Below are 16390 nucleotides of genomic sequence, written 5' to 3'. Positions count from 1 at the left end.
CCTCTATCTTTAATTATGTGTCCTGCTAAAATACATTAAATAGTATAATTTCTTAATTAGTAATGAAGGTCGGTCGGATACGTGTTCTTATACTGCATCAGCGAAGAACTGGATGATCTTTGCTTTAGACGATAGACTATATTACCTACTCACCAACCAGTACGGAGTACGCATTCCTTGGAAAAGTCAGAACAAACCTTCAATTTACGATACCTGAAAAAAATATTTTATCTGCAGCTATAACGCGTACAGGTAATCTAGGTTGGAATTCACGGTTGGATTTACGACGGGCTCCTGGGGGGGGGGGGGGTGAAAGAATCCTTCGATGATCTGAAGCTGCCGCACAATAGTGTCGCTATGGGGAGGGGCAAACGGCACTTCGTCCTGTGTTTATGCAAAGATTTCTTTGAATTTAGTACAGGTGTCTTTCTCATCACCATAGTAAAAATAGAAACTAACTTCTACACACATTTGTATTCAAACTAAAAAATGGATCAGAGATTTTTGCACATACGAAATGCATATATACCACATATTACAAAGGGTGTTATTGCTGGAATTGTAAACGAAATTCACGAAACTAATTTCCTACAAATAACTAACTCAAATCTTTACGTACATCTTAAATATCTCCTTATATGTTAATAATTATAAGAAACAATATGTTGAAAGCAACACTTTTTATACCTCATCACCGTTATAATTAATATAAATTGCACTACAAGACGAGAATTTTTTCGAGTCTTGTGAGCAACATAAGTTTACCCAAGTTTTAGGTCTCAAGCTATTTTAGTGCTAAATGATCCGTATGTAAAACCTATAAATTGATAAGAGTAATTGTACGATCATAATGAAGGGCATTTATGAAGGTTTAAAGATACTCAAATCACAATATATTATAATAATATATATAGTTTAAATGTTGTTAGATACACCCTTCTTACAACTCTCGTGACGCAGAAGGATTCTGAGAACTTCTAGATAAAGGAATATATTTTGTACGTAAATTTACAGAAAGAGACGAGAAATGAGCCGTCGAGAATCGAGACAATAAAGAAGTTTCCGAGAATTGAGACGAGACGAGACTTCTGTAAGATTTATGAGACGAGATGATAAACCTTATTTCTCGTCTCGTCTCGTCTCATGCTCAACATTAGTTTGCACCGAAAGATGTAAAGGAAACTATTCAAATATTGCCTGAACATTTTCATGGTAATATTAAGCTTGGAGTACTTAATGATTTCAGTAAATGCTAGTAGGTATTATTTTTTGGGAGGGAGGGGATGACCACAAATTTTCGCTCATTCGATTTTCGGTAGCTGACTCAAGATTATAGAACTCATATTTTTCTTTTCAATTCTAGTTCCTTTATCTACATTGTGGCGTATCAGAACGGAATAAAATAAACTTGAAGGAATCAATTAAGAGTAAGGATGAGGGCATCATTAATATTTGAGTGTGATGACGAGTGAGGGGAGTGTGAGGAAGTTCTCTGAGAGTGAATGTGAGGAAGTTCTCTGAGAGTGAATGTGAGGGTTAGGAAAGAAGAAAGAAGGCTATCACGGAGATAAAATCCTGAAGGATGTTTGTTTAGAAAATTGTTGAAATAGCACTTTTGTGCGAATTTCAAATAGAAAAGCAAGCTGGTTGGCATGGAGAAACATAATTTGATCGCAAATGAATTTATGTTTGTAATTCTTTCGTAATTACCTTACATACATTATGGAAGTAATAAAGATGATAACAGGTTGAGAGTGCGGCTATGTTAGTTTAAATATTAAACTTATCTTTTTGTCGGGGAGAGCATGGGAAATGGAGTATGTAGTGTATAGTGTTCCCTCACATTTCGTTTATCGAATAAATAAATAAATAAATAAATTTTATTGATGTAAGTGGCCAACATTGCTCCTTTCGTCCGAGCGATCCCACGATAGATTTTAACTCATTTACTCTCGCGTACCTTAGTGGATCCATACGTCTAGAAAGCAGAGGTGGGGTCGATAGCTTCTTGTATGAAATGTTGACCTACAGAGGGAATCCGAACCACCCTAATGTCTTCAGTGCCCTCCAACAAAAAATTGAACTAGTAAGCACGTGATCCAAAACCGCGCGCGCTAGCCACTAGGCTATCTGGGAAACAAGAATTTTTATGACCTATAGGCCTATGTGCTGTGATGGAAATTTACCTGCGCGTACCATTTTTTTTTTTTTTTTTTTTTTTTTTTTTTTAACGTACGAACGAACTGTTTGATTTGAGTACAATTGATTTGCTTATGTAAGCGACTGAAATCTATAACCTAACTGAAGAAACTTTTTCTAACCTATTATAGGCTGCAGAAGAGGTACAGAGTGGACATGTATTTTTGCGTCCGCATATACGTGTAATATAAATAGTATCAACTATTCTACTCTTATCTGACGGATGTCATTTTTATATTAAATTTAATGCACTTTTTTTAAATCTCCTGATCTTCCTCTTCCGTCTCGTTCTAATCTCGAATTATCGAGAGTCTCGGTCTCGGTACCATCCCTACCTATTATTTAGAAATGTTCTGGTTATTTATCGCGACGCAGTTGAGATTCTTCTAAGCTAATGTTATTTATTCAGTTATTTATTCATTATATCCTAATATTAGAATATGTATTATATTCTAAGAAATGTTCAAGTAAATGAAGTAGTTAAGGTCATGGAAAAAAAAGGAATGATCGCATTGTCTGCTGAGAAGGGTTTCTATTCTAAGGATTTAGTTTTAAGGAATAGTGGAATGAAACAAGAGAGAGGAAAAAATATTGCAAAACTAGAAATGACCATTTTTACGTCAGCAAATTTGCAGTGCAACGTAATCTACGTACTCTTTTTAGTAGAGGCAAATAATGGACAGTACTAACGATGACAGAACATTTATGATAATGAGGTAAGTATTAAGATGGTATCTTAGATGCTGACAAATTACATTTCTTTTCAAATGTTTCCTTTATAGTATTAACCATTGGTAAATGTCCTCTGTGTTGTATTGTTATTGTTTGGCTTCTCACACCCTTCATCAACCAATTCACATGAAACGAGACTTACAAGTTAACGTGGTATCTATCTAATCTACCAAGCGGGGGATCAAACTCCGGTCTCCCGCACCACTTAGCCACGAGGGAGGGAGTTAGGCTGTATTTTGTGAATTTAATATATCCATATTTAAAAACGTTCTGTGTTTAGAAGGAAAAAATGTAACTAACAGGTGAACAGAATATTTTTTTTTTCAAAGTGTAAAAAAATAAAACTGTTGGGTGTCACACTATTCTTTGTTCGTGGAATTTTCCAATGACTCGTTTGAGTTCAGAGGTACTTGTTTGTGTCGCTTCCCATCTCAGGTAGAAATATCTTAATAGTAGCTAGCAGGGATTTGCAGAGGTTTATGCCTTTGTCGGAAATATTTTTAGCGATCTGATTCACATCTCTGCAATTCATTCTTCAATAGTGAGACTGAGACTACCAAATGTGTCACTTTGAGGATAATTCAATTCCTAGAATTTGCCAAGACCAAAGAATTCTGTGAATACAAGTGCTTCGTTTAAAAGTGCGTCCAAGCGTAAAATCATGTGATGCTTGTTTGAAAACAGAAATTTCAACAATTAGATATTCATTTGATTAGAAAGCTCGTTCTCTTTTTGTTGGATGGAAACAGATACGTTGATCATAAACCACAAAGCAATGAAGGAAAAGAAGGGTTATATTTAACTATGTGAAGCTGTCATACATAACAGAGTAAACCTTCGAAGAGGTCTCGCATTCAATTCTATGATTTTTTTTTCCTGGGCGTCGTAACGAGGGGCTTGGGTGGTCGCGTTCCTCCCAGATTTTCGTCACACGTATGTAAGCAAACTAAGAAAATAAAAGCATATATTCAGGGGTGTAGTCGAGAGTATACGAAGGTGTATTGCTCAATCTTAGTCACTTGCGCATACTTTCTGCTTCAAGGCGTGTTGTACTACATTCAAAACTAGCATATATAACCTGTGAAATGTTTAAGACTAGCGTATACTCTGTGAAAATTTTAAGACTATGGTGTACGCTGTGTGAAATTTTAGGACTTGAGCAGGAAGTTTTTGATAGTCTATTATTGCAACACAGCCCCTAGTTATTCGCCTCTACTTTCTAAACATTTTCTATATATTTTACATCCCTGGAGTTGGTGGCCCCGCATCGTGGAGGTTGTGGGGACATTATCTAAGCCTTTGGTCAAGTGACCTTACATTTGGACCTGTCAAATGACCTTACATTTACATAGATTACTATTGAGATAAGTGGGTAAAACTGCATTCAGGTTTACACCTACAATTAGTGTTCATCCTCCCGAAGGGGAACTTTCGAAGATGTCCTCAATTCTAACTATAGAGAAACGTTCTCACACAACAGAATAAACATAATTTCAAACCGTTCATGATCTATATTTAGAAAAAAATAGCACTCTACTAACGTAATTTGCTGTTTTGGAAAATATAAGTTTAGCTTATGAATATCTGGGAATCAGTCGATCTGTCTGTATTCTGACGTATTAGAGTTAATGTCCCTTTATAATTCATCACCGATGCCGATGCTAAATGGTACGTGAATCTATAGTTTATGGTAGGATCCGAACCACCATAACGCGTTCAAACTTCACTCAAGGTAATCGAACCTGAGACTTGCTGCAAAGCAGACATGCTTGCTAGACACTATACTAACTTCCTTTGTATATTTCAATATCATTAACTTTCAGTAATCACCGGTAACCGACCTATAACCAGAGTCGAAGTCTAAGAGGGAGTTATTGAAAATGTTTAATTATCCTAAGTTTTTTGAAAATATTTCACTTTAGAATATTAGCGTTTAAATACTCCTCTCCCCCATACAACCATTACACACGCTAATACTATGTAATAAGCAGTAACGACTACATATTATCAGCTGCAACATTTAATCAATCAACATATAACATATAAAGCTTATAAAATTTTAATTAGTCAGCTGGATTACATCTTATGAAAAAAAAAGTTGAATAATTTCCACCTTATATGTTAGTTGTTTGACGTAACGTAAGCATGAAGGTAAGCTTAGATCTTTGTTCGAAATTCACATTGAAATGATATTCGCAAAGAATCTTCAGTGGGCTGAATCTCTTTCGTTCTAGGTTGGCTACAAGACTGCGATAATCGTAGGACGTAAAAATGAAGATTTTATTCCCCAGTCAGAATTTTTAAACTATCCTATCTCTTCAAGTCAATAATTGTCTGTTTTGCATTATTACTTTTCAACCATAGAGCAAAATAATTCAGTCACTCTACTCCTGTTTTAATGATGTATGGCAGCGTGTAACAAATTGTCGCGAGGTCCTGGGCAAGAAAAGTTTGTGATCGCCCTTTCAGTTTTTAATTGCTAATTATAATAAAATTTCTGGAAATCAATTAATCTACACATTTAGTTATTTGTGCTAAAGAAAATAAAGGTTTGTTCTCTTACTTTCCCGTTCCACCATTTCTTTCATCATCATTCACTTGCAATTTCATCCATCTCCTTTAGCATTTACATAACTCTGGGGCGCTAAACTAAAGATTTCATCTTTTCTTTTATTACTACAATCTTAAAGTTTGCACGTATTCAAGTTTGCACGACATTATTAATTGTTGAATTGGTGGATTTATAAAAGTCAGTGCTAAATCATTTTAGGCTCGATAATCTTTCCAAGGCCCCTGGAGGCGCTAAGCTCTGAGCGTGCCATTTAGGGAGGAACGGTGGCTCAGCAATAGAGAAATTATCTTTGTTCGAAGGGTCGCATGTTCGATTCCCGTCCAAGTAAGTTCGTGGTGGAGGACATCGTGTTCGTGGGTTTTCTGGGGATTCTCCAGTTTCCTACCACATTCTCATTCAACTATTTCTTTCATCATTCACTTCTGTCTCCTTTAGCATTTAGCTTGCATAATCGTGGGATCTTAAAGATTTCATTTTTCATTTGCCTTTACGTATTTGTAGTGTAAGGAATCCTTGAGACAACGTTTGAAAGATATCATTTCATAATTGTGGGAATTACTGAAAATAAACTTTCCAACAATGATAGCTGCCAAAGTTGAACCAAGACCAAAGTGATAAAGTGCATAAATTGGCCCCTAGGGTAGTTTCTTAAGACAGAGTTTCATATTTATGGCAATTATTGAAAAAAATTAAAAATTTTAACATTGTTAAGGTAGGACAAATGTATCTCTATTAGTGGTGAATATTAACAATATTTGAGCATCGAAATTAACCTTACAAGCATATTGACACATTTCAGTTTATATTTTAAAATACCAATTAACTTAGATTCACATTCAAATCAATGAAGTCATTCATGTTATAGGTTAGAGTGGGTATATATTTCCGAGTGATAATTCAACAATAGTGTTCTGAAGTATTTTATTTGTTTGCTGACGGAGTTTCAAAATTAAGCTCTTTAGATCTTTCCCTTTGAATTTGTTCAAATTCCTCAGTTACGCTACATACATCAGGGATGGCCAACGTGTTGACTGTCAAATTCTGACAGATAGTCCGCGGCAGTCACTCTACCGCCACTCATCAAACCTTGATTTCACCCTCACCCTCATGAGAGCCGCCCTTGTGTGGCTGAATACTTATGCTTGCATCGTAGTTCAAGGAACATTTTGAAGTAAAGGCATTGGATACTGTTGATAAATGATGTAAACGTCACTATCGACCGAGATCTCCATTGTAACAGTTGTTCCATTTTAGGTGTTCCACAGTAAGTTATACGATGATATGTTTAGTTTCCTTTCTTTAGGACGTATGTTAAGCAAGGACGGATCCAGGACGGACTTCTGGTGGGGGTGGTGGGTTGTAATACTGCTACTTAGAGCCAGAGATGGAGTGGGTCAGTGGGTTAAGTTTTCTGAGTGGGTCAGTGGGTCGTGGGTCAACAACATGTGACCCACTGTGACCCACCACCCACCGTGACCCACTACGACCCACCACCCACCATGACCCACTGTTACCCACCACCCACCGTGACCCACTGCGACCCACCACCCACCGTGACCCACTGCGACCCACCACCCACCATGACCCACTGCGACCCACCACCCACGATGACCCACTGCGACCCACCGACTCAGTATGATCTACCGACCTTCTCTGCTCACTGCATTGTAGAGAGTATCTTCTGAAGACTGGTAATTTTTTCTCCGTTTTGCTTTCAAGACCTTCATTTCCCTTTCTTTTCCACTTGTTTCTGTCTACTTACCTGAGGTGAGTACATCTAACCAAGTGAAAAAAGAACTTCGGGCACTTTTGGATATTGATATTTTAAATAGTAATAATAGCAATAGGACTTACACTACAACTTGACTTTCGAGACCTATGGGCTTTTAGAGCTAACTACTGGAAAAAATACATTTTTGAATCACTGTAATATATAAATTATTATATAAAAAATTGAATGTAACTATGTGTGCCTGATCATCACGGTCAAATTGCAAAGTCAAATGAAATTACTTTTGGTATATAGTTAGGCTTTAATCCAAATTGGGATGTTATATTGCTTTCATTATAAAACATAATATGCTAAGGAGGTATGAGGATCCGAATTTTTGCGAAAAAAAAAATTAGTATCTCGCAAGCCGTTAAACTTACGGAGCTGAAATTCAGTGTATTAACTCTTTACTGAAAATAAACAGAATGGGTTCTAGCATTTCTTTTAAATTCTCCGCTATGTGGGGGGGGGGGGGGCACTTTCTATATATGGAAAATTGGTAGTGAGTTGGTTTGTAAAAATGATCGAAAACGATCGATGTTATTTAAAAAAAAAAACAGAAACAGAAACAAAAAATACAGTGCTTGGCTTCATATATCCATTGTTTTCTGCTATAATAATTGCTGAAGCTTATGTTTATTATATGGAGGGCTCACAGCACAGGGCAATCAACCCATAAAGTTGTGAGAAAAATAGGCATAAAATTTGTACTGTAAGCTTAATTACACGGAAATTTGAACTTTGGATTGTATGCATAATTGTATGGAAAATTTTACACTTTTTTTTCCTTTTACGTTGGTCTACTTACTTTGATTTAGAACTTTGAAATTTCATCCTTTTTTCCACTGAAAAGTATTGATAATTCAACAAGGAAATAATTATACTATGATAATTTAATTGAAATGCATCGTAATTTGGCACATGGCTAACACCAGTGTGGTAATTGAAGTTGAAGAAGGTGTGGTAATTAAAATTCCCAATCACCTCTGAATACTTTCCAGAAACCTCGTTCCCTTTCGCTTTCTAGACGGGGGAGGGAACTTGGTAATGGTATCAAACCTTCATGTGTAATTACAAAAATTAAATTTATAAACAAATAAGAAATCATCAGTTTATCAGGCTTTAATTGATAATTTATTCAAAAGATTCCCTATCAAAGGCATGGTAGATGAAGTTTCTGTTCTACATGGGTCGACATTGCCAACTGACATGGTCGATATGGAAAATATGTTGTATGGTGATAGAGCGATGATACTTCTTGCTGAGTATTTCAAAACTGACCGAGAAAAATCGTTATCAGACTTAAGTGTAACCAGGGGTGCCCATACCCCCCAAAGCTGATGGCGCACTCCCCCCAAAAACTAATAATCTCTTCCCTCCTCAAAACTCAAGTCCTCTAAAAACAATTGCCCAGTGTAGTAGTAGTTTTTATAGTACTAGAAATTGTTATTTTTGTTGTTGTTTTTATTTCCTGTAGTAGTATTATAGAATGCTTGTAGTAGTAGTAGGGGCAGTAGTAATTATAAAAATGGCATTACTTTTATTAGTAGTCTTGGTAGTGTACAATACTAAATATGTTCTATAAGGATATTGAAGGGTATAAAAACTTCGGGAGGCGGTAATTTCGTCACCGGAAACTTGGTCACCGGAAAGTTCGTCACGGTAATTTCGTCACCGGTAATTTCGTCACCAAAATATTGCCATATAGGTAATTTCGTCACCGAAAATTTTGTCACGATAATTTCATCACGGGTTTCTTTTAGAGCATAATACAAGTACAAAGAATGAACTCGAAAAAGTTTTTGAAGTTGTTTTCTTTAATCTTCAACTGAAGCAAAACTATGCAGCATAATCAAAATAGATTATTATTATTAAATAAAGAGTTACATATTTTAGATATCGTATTTGAGACAAGAGATAAAAGTTTCTAGTAATTCTATCACAGAAATATTATCATATAGGAAATTTTGTAACGGTTATTTTTTCACCTTTCTTGAACTAAATAGAGGCAAACAAATGACCAAAACAGGGTACTCGACCAGGTTCGGGTACTCGACGCAGGTGCAAGCACCAGTAGAAGAAAATAATGGCAGCTTCACAAACGTTGAAAGCACAGGCAACATGGGAACTAATGGGTTTATATACCACTATTTACAAATATTAAGTTACGCCAATATTAAAATTTTAGAACAGAAAATAGCAAACAAATATAGGAAGATATGTCAATCCGTTCATTTTCCCGCAAACTGGACGAAAATTTGCATCGTACTTGTACCATTCTCTGAGCCCAAACTCTTGGACCTTCATCCACGTTAACTGAGTCATGTGAAAAGAGTGATCTTTCTTAGGAGCTAATGAAAGAAGAATGTTGTATTTCAACTTTGATTAAACATTGGCAAATTGTTATTGGATATATATGTAAAGAAAACAAATTTATATAAAGGAAGAAAAACATATATTTCTGGAAGTTTCCTTTAAATATAGCCTTATGGAGCCATTGAGAAGTGAAACATGGATGATGGAAGGAAACTTTTCAATGACTCAAAAAAAAAAAAAAAAACGTATATATTATTTGAGGTGAGACTTCCTTTACTAGGTGTACGCCCTAATACAGAGCAAGACATAAAATTCATATGAAGAACTGTTTCGTAAGGAGGTGCATCAGTGAAGTGAATTTAGTGAATATCCGGACCCTGTAACTGTGGTTACTGGATTTCGAGATAGCGGAAATGCAGGCTGTAAAAGCAACTTTTGGAAATTCAACTCGTGTACAGCTTTGCTTTTTTCACCTGACTCAGTCAACATGAAGGAAGGTCGAAAAGCTTGGGCTCACAGAACGGTAGAAGAGCAATGAAAATTTTCGTCTATTTTGCGAGAAAATGAACTGATTCGCATTTCTTCCCATAGCACATGTGCATCGATTAATACAAGAGTCTTTGGAGGAAGAGCGGGAACTTCTGGACTGTTCTGATAGTACTTACGTGTCCGGCACATATCGCCGTGTTAAAGCTCGATCTGGAAATATTCGTTTACACAATGTGCCCCCTCTATATCCTCCAGACACCTGGAATGTTCACTAAACCACCCTGAACAACAATCCTAGGACAAATAATATTTGTGAATCGTGGAACCAGAAGTTTCATCAACTGGTAGGAATATCCCACCCAACTATTTGGAGGTTTATTCGTGGAATTCAACAAGATGAAGCAACGGTTTCAACTATGCTTCATCAAGATGCTGTGGGCCAACCACCAAAAAAGACAACTAAAAGAGCGTTTCAGACTTTGCAGAAACGGCTCCAGTCTTTGTGCTTAGCGTACAACGCTGGAACTAAAAGTTTGACAGATTTTTTGCTTGGTGTTTCATTTAATGTGATGCACAGTATAAAATGAACATGTAAAACGCTTATGGTATTATAACGACTTACATTTTCTTTACTATTTTCTGTTTGGAAATTTTGATATTGGCAAAACATAAAATGTGTAAATAGTAGAGGAACTGTACCAAACCCGGGCCCGGGTCCATAAAGCGGGCCCCCTCAGTTGCTGCTCCGGGTATTGGCGTAGAATGCTAGAAATAAGCTGAATTGTAGTTTACCGTTACTGTTGCATGCAGCGCTAGTTCCGGTGTTGATCAGTTAATCCTTTGTTCTGCAATCAACTTCTGACGAGTTTTCATTAAGTGGAAAGTTTTGAAGCTCCGAGGAGCAAGCATTGTTTTCCATAGTTACTAAAGAGATAAGTGAACCAACTATTTATTTATTTAATCTTAATGGTAAGATGTATGTTCTATGTAATTAGCTAGTAATTTAGACGTAGGAGTGACAAATTATTTGCAGCGAAAGTAGAAACATCTATGGTCGTAAAGTGGGCCCCCTTATCAATCCTAAAGCGAGCCCTTACTATGTTGTGCAAAAGTAAAATATATGTTTCATACCAAATGCTCATGATTCGTGCAATTTATTTACAATTTTCAAGAGGACCAAAATGCCCAAAACAAAGCCGAAACTAATAACCAATATCGTGGTCGAGGGCATGGTAGTGTCAAGTCATTATAAAGATCCTATGATCCACGAAAGTAAAAGATACCGCTGAAGGTGAAAGGAAGAGTCAAGGAAGACGATTCTGATTGTGGCTCAATCTCTGATATAAGGAAGCATCAACAATATTCTCAACTTTAAACGTTCCACCGGGGAAAACATCGTCCACGGATGATGATGCTCCTGCATGTTCTGCACTGAAAATTTTTTGAGTGATACGAGAGTTGAACTCTGGTCCATTGTGTCATGTGCTCTTAGTGGGCCCATGTAGATTGTGAGGAGACTGACAAAGTCATTTATATTTGTGACTTTCGCCAGTAGAAATCTTAACTTTGTGAAACATTTCATTTATCACGTTTAATTTGGAAGTTTCAGAGTCCTTTTTTTAGATGCCAAATAAGCAGGTTGGAGAAAGAGAGATGTTTAGATTTCTTATTTCCACCGGTAGAATATTGAATATTTCAGTTTTGAAAGTTTCAGTCTTCAAGTTTAGTCTATTTGAAAGATTGTTCTGGAGCTTAAAAAAGAAAAAAAGACTTTTTGATTTCCTATTTCCGCCAGTAAAATGTGGAATATTTAAGTTTAGACATTTTCAGTTTACAAGTTTAATCTATTTGAAAGGTTGTGCTGGAGTTAAGAAAAAGACTCTCAGATTGCATTTCGGCCACTAGAATGTAGAATATTTAAGTTTTAAGTTTAATTTTAGTGTGTTCTTTACTTTTCGGAATTTGTTTTAATTTATTCTAATAAAGTTTTTTTAAACATTCATATTTCATTTTATTTCAATCCCCAGTGTTTAGGATGTTGTTTTTAGCTTAAACACGTAACTCATTTAAGTAATACAGGTTTTCGCTTTGTGTAATTTATCTAAATTTAAAGGGGCCCGGTTTTGGAACAGTTTTTTCGAATGCCGAAAATGCAGTCCATATGAAAATCCATTTTTTCTCAACCTATTTTTTCCTTGATTGTTATGGGAAGAAACAAGCAAAGCAATTACATATTATATTATTTTCAGCCTGAATAGCATTTTTTTCTGATCGATATTTTCTTAGATACATGGAGAAAACAAAATGGGGGCCCACTTTTGGTACAGTTCCTCTAATATACAAACTCATTAGAGGCCATTTTGCCTGTGCTGAATTTAACATTTACTGAAGCTGGAATTATGATCTTCTACTGGTGTTTGTTCTTGCGTCGAGTGTCCGAAACTTCGATTTTGCAGAGTACAATACCAACTGAATCGCTTTCCAAGTTTGATTAAGATCAGGTAAGCTTTTTGGTCACTTAGTGTGTCTCTACTTAGTTCAAGAAATATGAAAAGATAACCGTGACAAAATTTCCATGGTAATTAATATTTCTGTGATAGAATTACTGAAAATTTTCTCTCTTATCTCAGACATAATATTTAAAATAATATGTAACTATTGTAACTATTTATTTAATAATCTATGCAATTTCAAAAACTTTTTCTAGTTTGTTCATTGTGCCATGTTTTATAAGACACTGGGCATTTTCGGTGACAAAATTACCGGTGGCGAATTTACTACATCAAAATTTTCGGTGACGAAATTACCTACATGCTAATATTTTGGTGACGAAATTACCGTGACGAAAATTCCGGTGGCGAAATTTCCGGTGACGAAATTACCTAAGTTCAAAAACTTCTACACACTGTGTATGGCACAGGTATTCTTTTTTTACAATTAGTAGTATTATTTTTTTCTTTACAAAATATTGATATAATTCCCTTGTACATGAAAAGTACGACGCAAGTTACAAGTTATTGAGTTTGATACCAAAAAGAAAATGTTATCCTCGAAATTAGCCTACAAAAAGAAGTGATATCCAACAAAAAACATTCCTGTAAAAGAGCCAAGTACGAGTGGCCTTAAAAAGAATTGAAATCACAAAAATAGGCGCCAAGTTCTGGTGGACAACAGTTACAAACACTCACTGGCTCACTTGAAATTTAGATTTAAAACTTGGCTGTTGTCTGTATGGTTACCACTAGCTCACAGTTATGTCAAACTACTTTATAATTTTCAACAGACAACATACTCGTAGGCAAGTTTCAAATCTAAATTTGAAAGTGATTCCTTGAGTGTTTGTAACTGTTGTTCACCAGAACTTGGCGCTCATTTTTGTGATTTCACTTCTCTTTAAGGCCGCTCATACTTTTTTTTTTTTATATAGGAATGATTTTGTTGGATTAAATTATTACTGGTCGTGGTGGTGACATTAACCTACCCTTGATGTCCTTATAGAGTAATATTTTTTTTCTTTGCTCACTCGACAAAGCAAATTTGTCTATAATATCGCTGTTGGGAATGCATTCTAAAATGTCTTTTTCGGAAGAAAGGACGAGCATGTCGGAGAGCCATACATCTCCCATGCTGCTTCTTAGTCTATTTTTTACAATCTTTTACTTTACTCATAATCCTCTCTGCTGAGCAACTCGTTGCTGGTAATGACAGAAGTATCTGGTATAATATTGTTAGGTATGGAAAACCAGACATATTCAACAAACACTTGTAAGGCCTAATGAATCCTTTCTTCACCCACTGATCCAGACTGATCCAGATATATTCACAAAGCGATAAACTGACCAGCCCATCCTTTCATATAGCAACTTGCGCGGTACTTCATTCATAGAGTTTCTAAGCAGGGGGTAGGGGGATTCATTCTCGAGATTAAAAAAAAAAAAAAAAAAAAAAACGCATCGTGTTCCAATGTTATTCTGACAACAGCAAAATTACTTATTCGACATTAGAGTAAAATTCTTCCCCAATTTTTTTATTTCCCCCATTTTTTCTCGATGGCACAACTTGCGCCATTCATCCGTCCTGTGGGCGGCCCTTCTCTCTTAAAACGAACCAAACTTTCCTTTCATACGGCTACTTGCGCGGTACTTCATTCATCGAGTATTGAAGCAGGGGGTACGGGGGTTCACACCGGAAAATTTTTAAAAATTAGCTTCTCAAAATCGTGTTTTAATGCTATTCCGACAGTAAAATTGCTAGTTCGAAAGTAGAGTAAAATCCCCCCCCAAAATTTTTCTCAATGGCGCAGCTTGCGCCATACATCTCCCCTGTGGGCGGCCCTGAGTGTAACAAGTAGATGGTCGATGAGAAGTTGCAGAAATCGGGTAGAAGTATTATGAATTTCCACGACAGAGTGCGAACGGGGATTTCCCCTTATGAATTTACTGATGACTGATATTAGAAATAGATTAAGTGCTCAAACATTGTCTAACTTGTTGCTCATCAATGTTAATGGCTCACCGCTAGACAAGCTCAAAGTAGACAAGCTAGTTATTTCTTGGCTGAAGGATGGACATCATTCCACTGCGGATGATTTACCGCCAAAAAGTTACCAACAGGAAATAAATCCGATTTCAGATTTGTTTTAAGGTGGAAAGTTACGAGTTACGGAAAATGTATACATGTATTACTAATGGCTTATTTGTGTTATTCAACTTTGTACCTACTTTTTAGTAACTCTCTTCTTTGCTTTAGGTAAACTACTTTTGAATAAATATTCATAATAATTGAAATTATGCATATTTGTAATTTAAATTTAACGAGGTGTTTTAGTGATTACACAAATTACAATTATGAGCCAAGTCTTTTGTGAGAAAAATACTGTGAACTGACAAGTAAACCTTACGTTTGGGTGAATCGAGTTGCTGAATGAGACACATATGAGAAAGTAGTACTAAATGTTGTCAGTATTTCAGTGAATTTGTAGGTGCGAAGCTCCAGGGGTTTAGGAGATACAGCTACCAGAACATCACATGGAAGTACAGAATAGTCTTCATGCAGTTGGAGGTAAAAGCCCTGTAAGTCCTCTTGTAACTACAAAAGGTGAATAACAAATATATGGGTACATATTAGGACTAGGGGGAAGTCATATAGTAAGGGTATACCTGACGGCGGCCATCTTGAAATCCGCCATTTTGAATTAAAGTTAAGTTTTTAAAATAGAAATAGGGTCATGTGATACATGATTTAAGGCGCAAATTTAATCAGAAGAACAATGGTGACGTTAATTTTGATTTACGCGTAATTGGTAAAAAGTTACAGGGAAATTAAATTTTGTTGCAGCATATTATTAGTCCTTTACCCCACCTTGTAAATTTTGTGTTAATGATAATAATTAAATAAAAAGCAGGTGAATAAATATTAGGTCTATGGTAAGAGTTGCCTTGATGGCGGCCATGTTCAAATCCCCCATTTTGAATCAGACAAAAGTTTTAAACAAAACGCATAACATTGACAACTTATTAATAGCAAATTTTACCATAAATCCAACGGTATAACCATTTTTGCTTTATCATTAACCAGCATTTGTTATCGCATAAACTAGTTGCTAATTTAAGGAAAAATGACCAAAGTGGAATTGAGTCATAATTGAACTTGGGTCTTTCTTCCATACATAGTCCTCAATTAGTACAATCAATATGTAGCTCAGAAAACAGTGCATGACTTGCACAAATGACTTGCACAACAACTAACATTGTAACGCCACCATTGTATTTCTGATTAACTTCTAGCCCGAAGTCATCTATTGCATTACTCTATTCCCATTTAATTTTGTGCTGGTTAATGATTCACAAAATTTACAAGGTGGGGTAAAGGACTAATACATATGCCGCAACAATATTTAATTTCCCTGTAACTTTTTACCAATTGCGTATAAATCAAAATTAACGTCACCATTGTTCTTCTGATTAAATTTGCGCCTTAAATCATGTATCACATGACCCTATTCCTATTTTAAAAACTTAACTTTAATTCAAAATGGCGGATTTCAAGATGGCCGCCGTCAGGTATACCCTTACTATATGACTTCCCCCTAGTCCTAATATGTACCCATATATTTGTTATTCACCTTTTGTCGTTACAAGAGGTCTTACAGGGCTTTTACCTCCAACTGTATGAAGACTATTCTGTACTTCCATGTGATGTTCTGGTAGCTGTATTTCCTAAACCCCTGGAGCTTCGCACCTACAACTTCACTGAAATACTGACCACATTTAGTACTACTTTCTCATATGTGTCTCATTCAGCAACTCGAT

Source organism: Thermobia domestica, chromosome 2 (genome assembly GCF_964235325.1).
Source record: "Thermobia domestica chromosome 2, izTheDome1.hap1.1, whole genome shotgun sequence".
NCBI classification, from domain to species: Eukaryota; Metazoa; Arthropoda; class Insecta; order Zygentoma; family Lepismatidae; genus Thermobia; species Thermobia domestica.
This window is presented reverse-complemented; position numbering follows the sequence as displayed.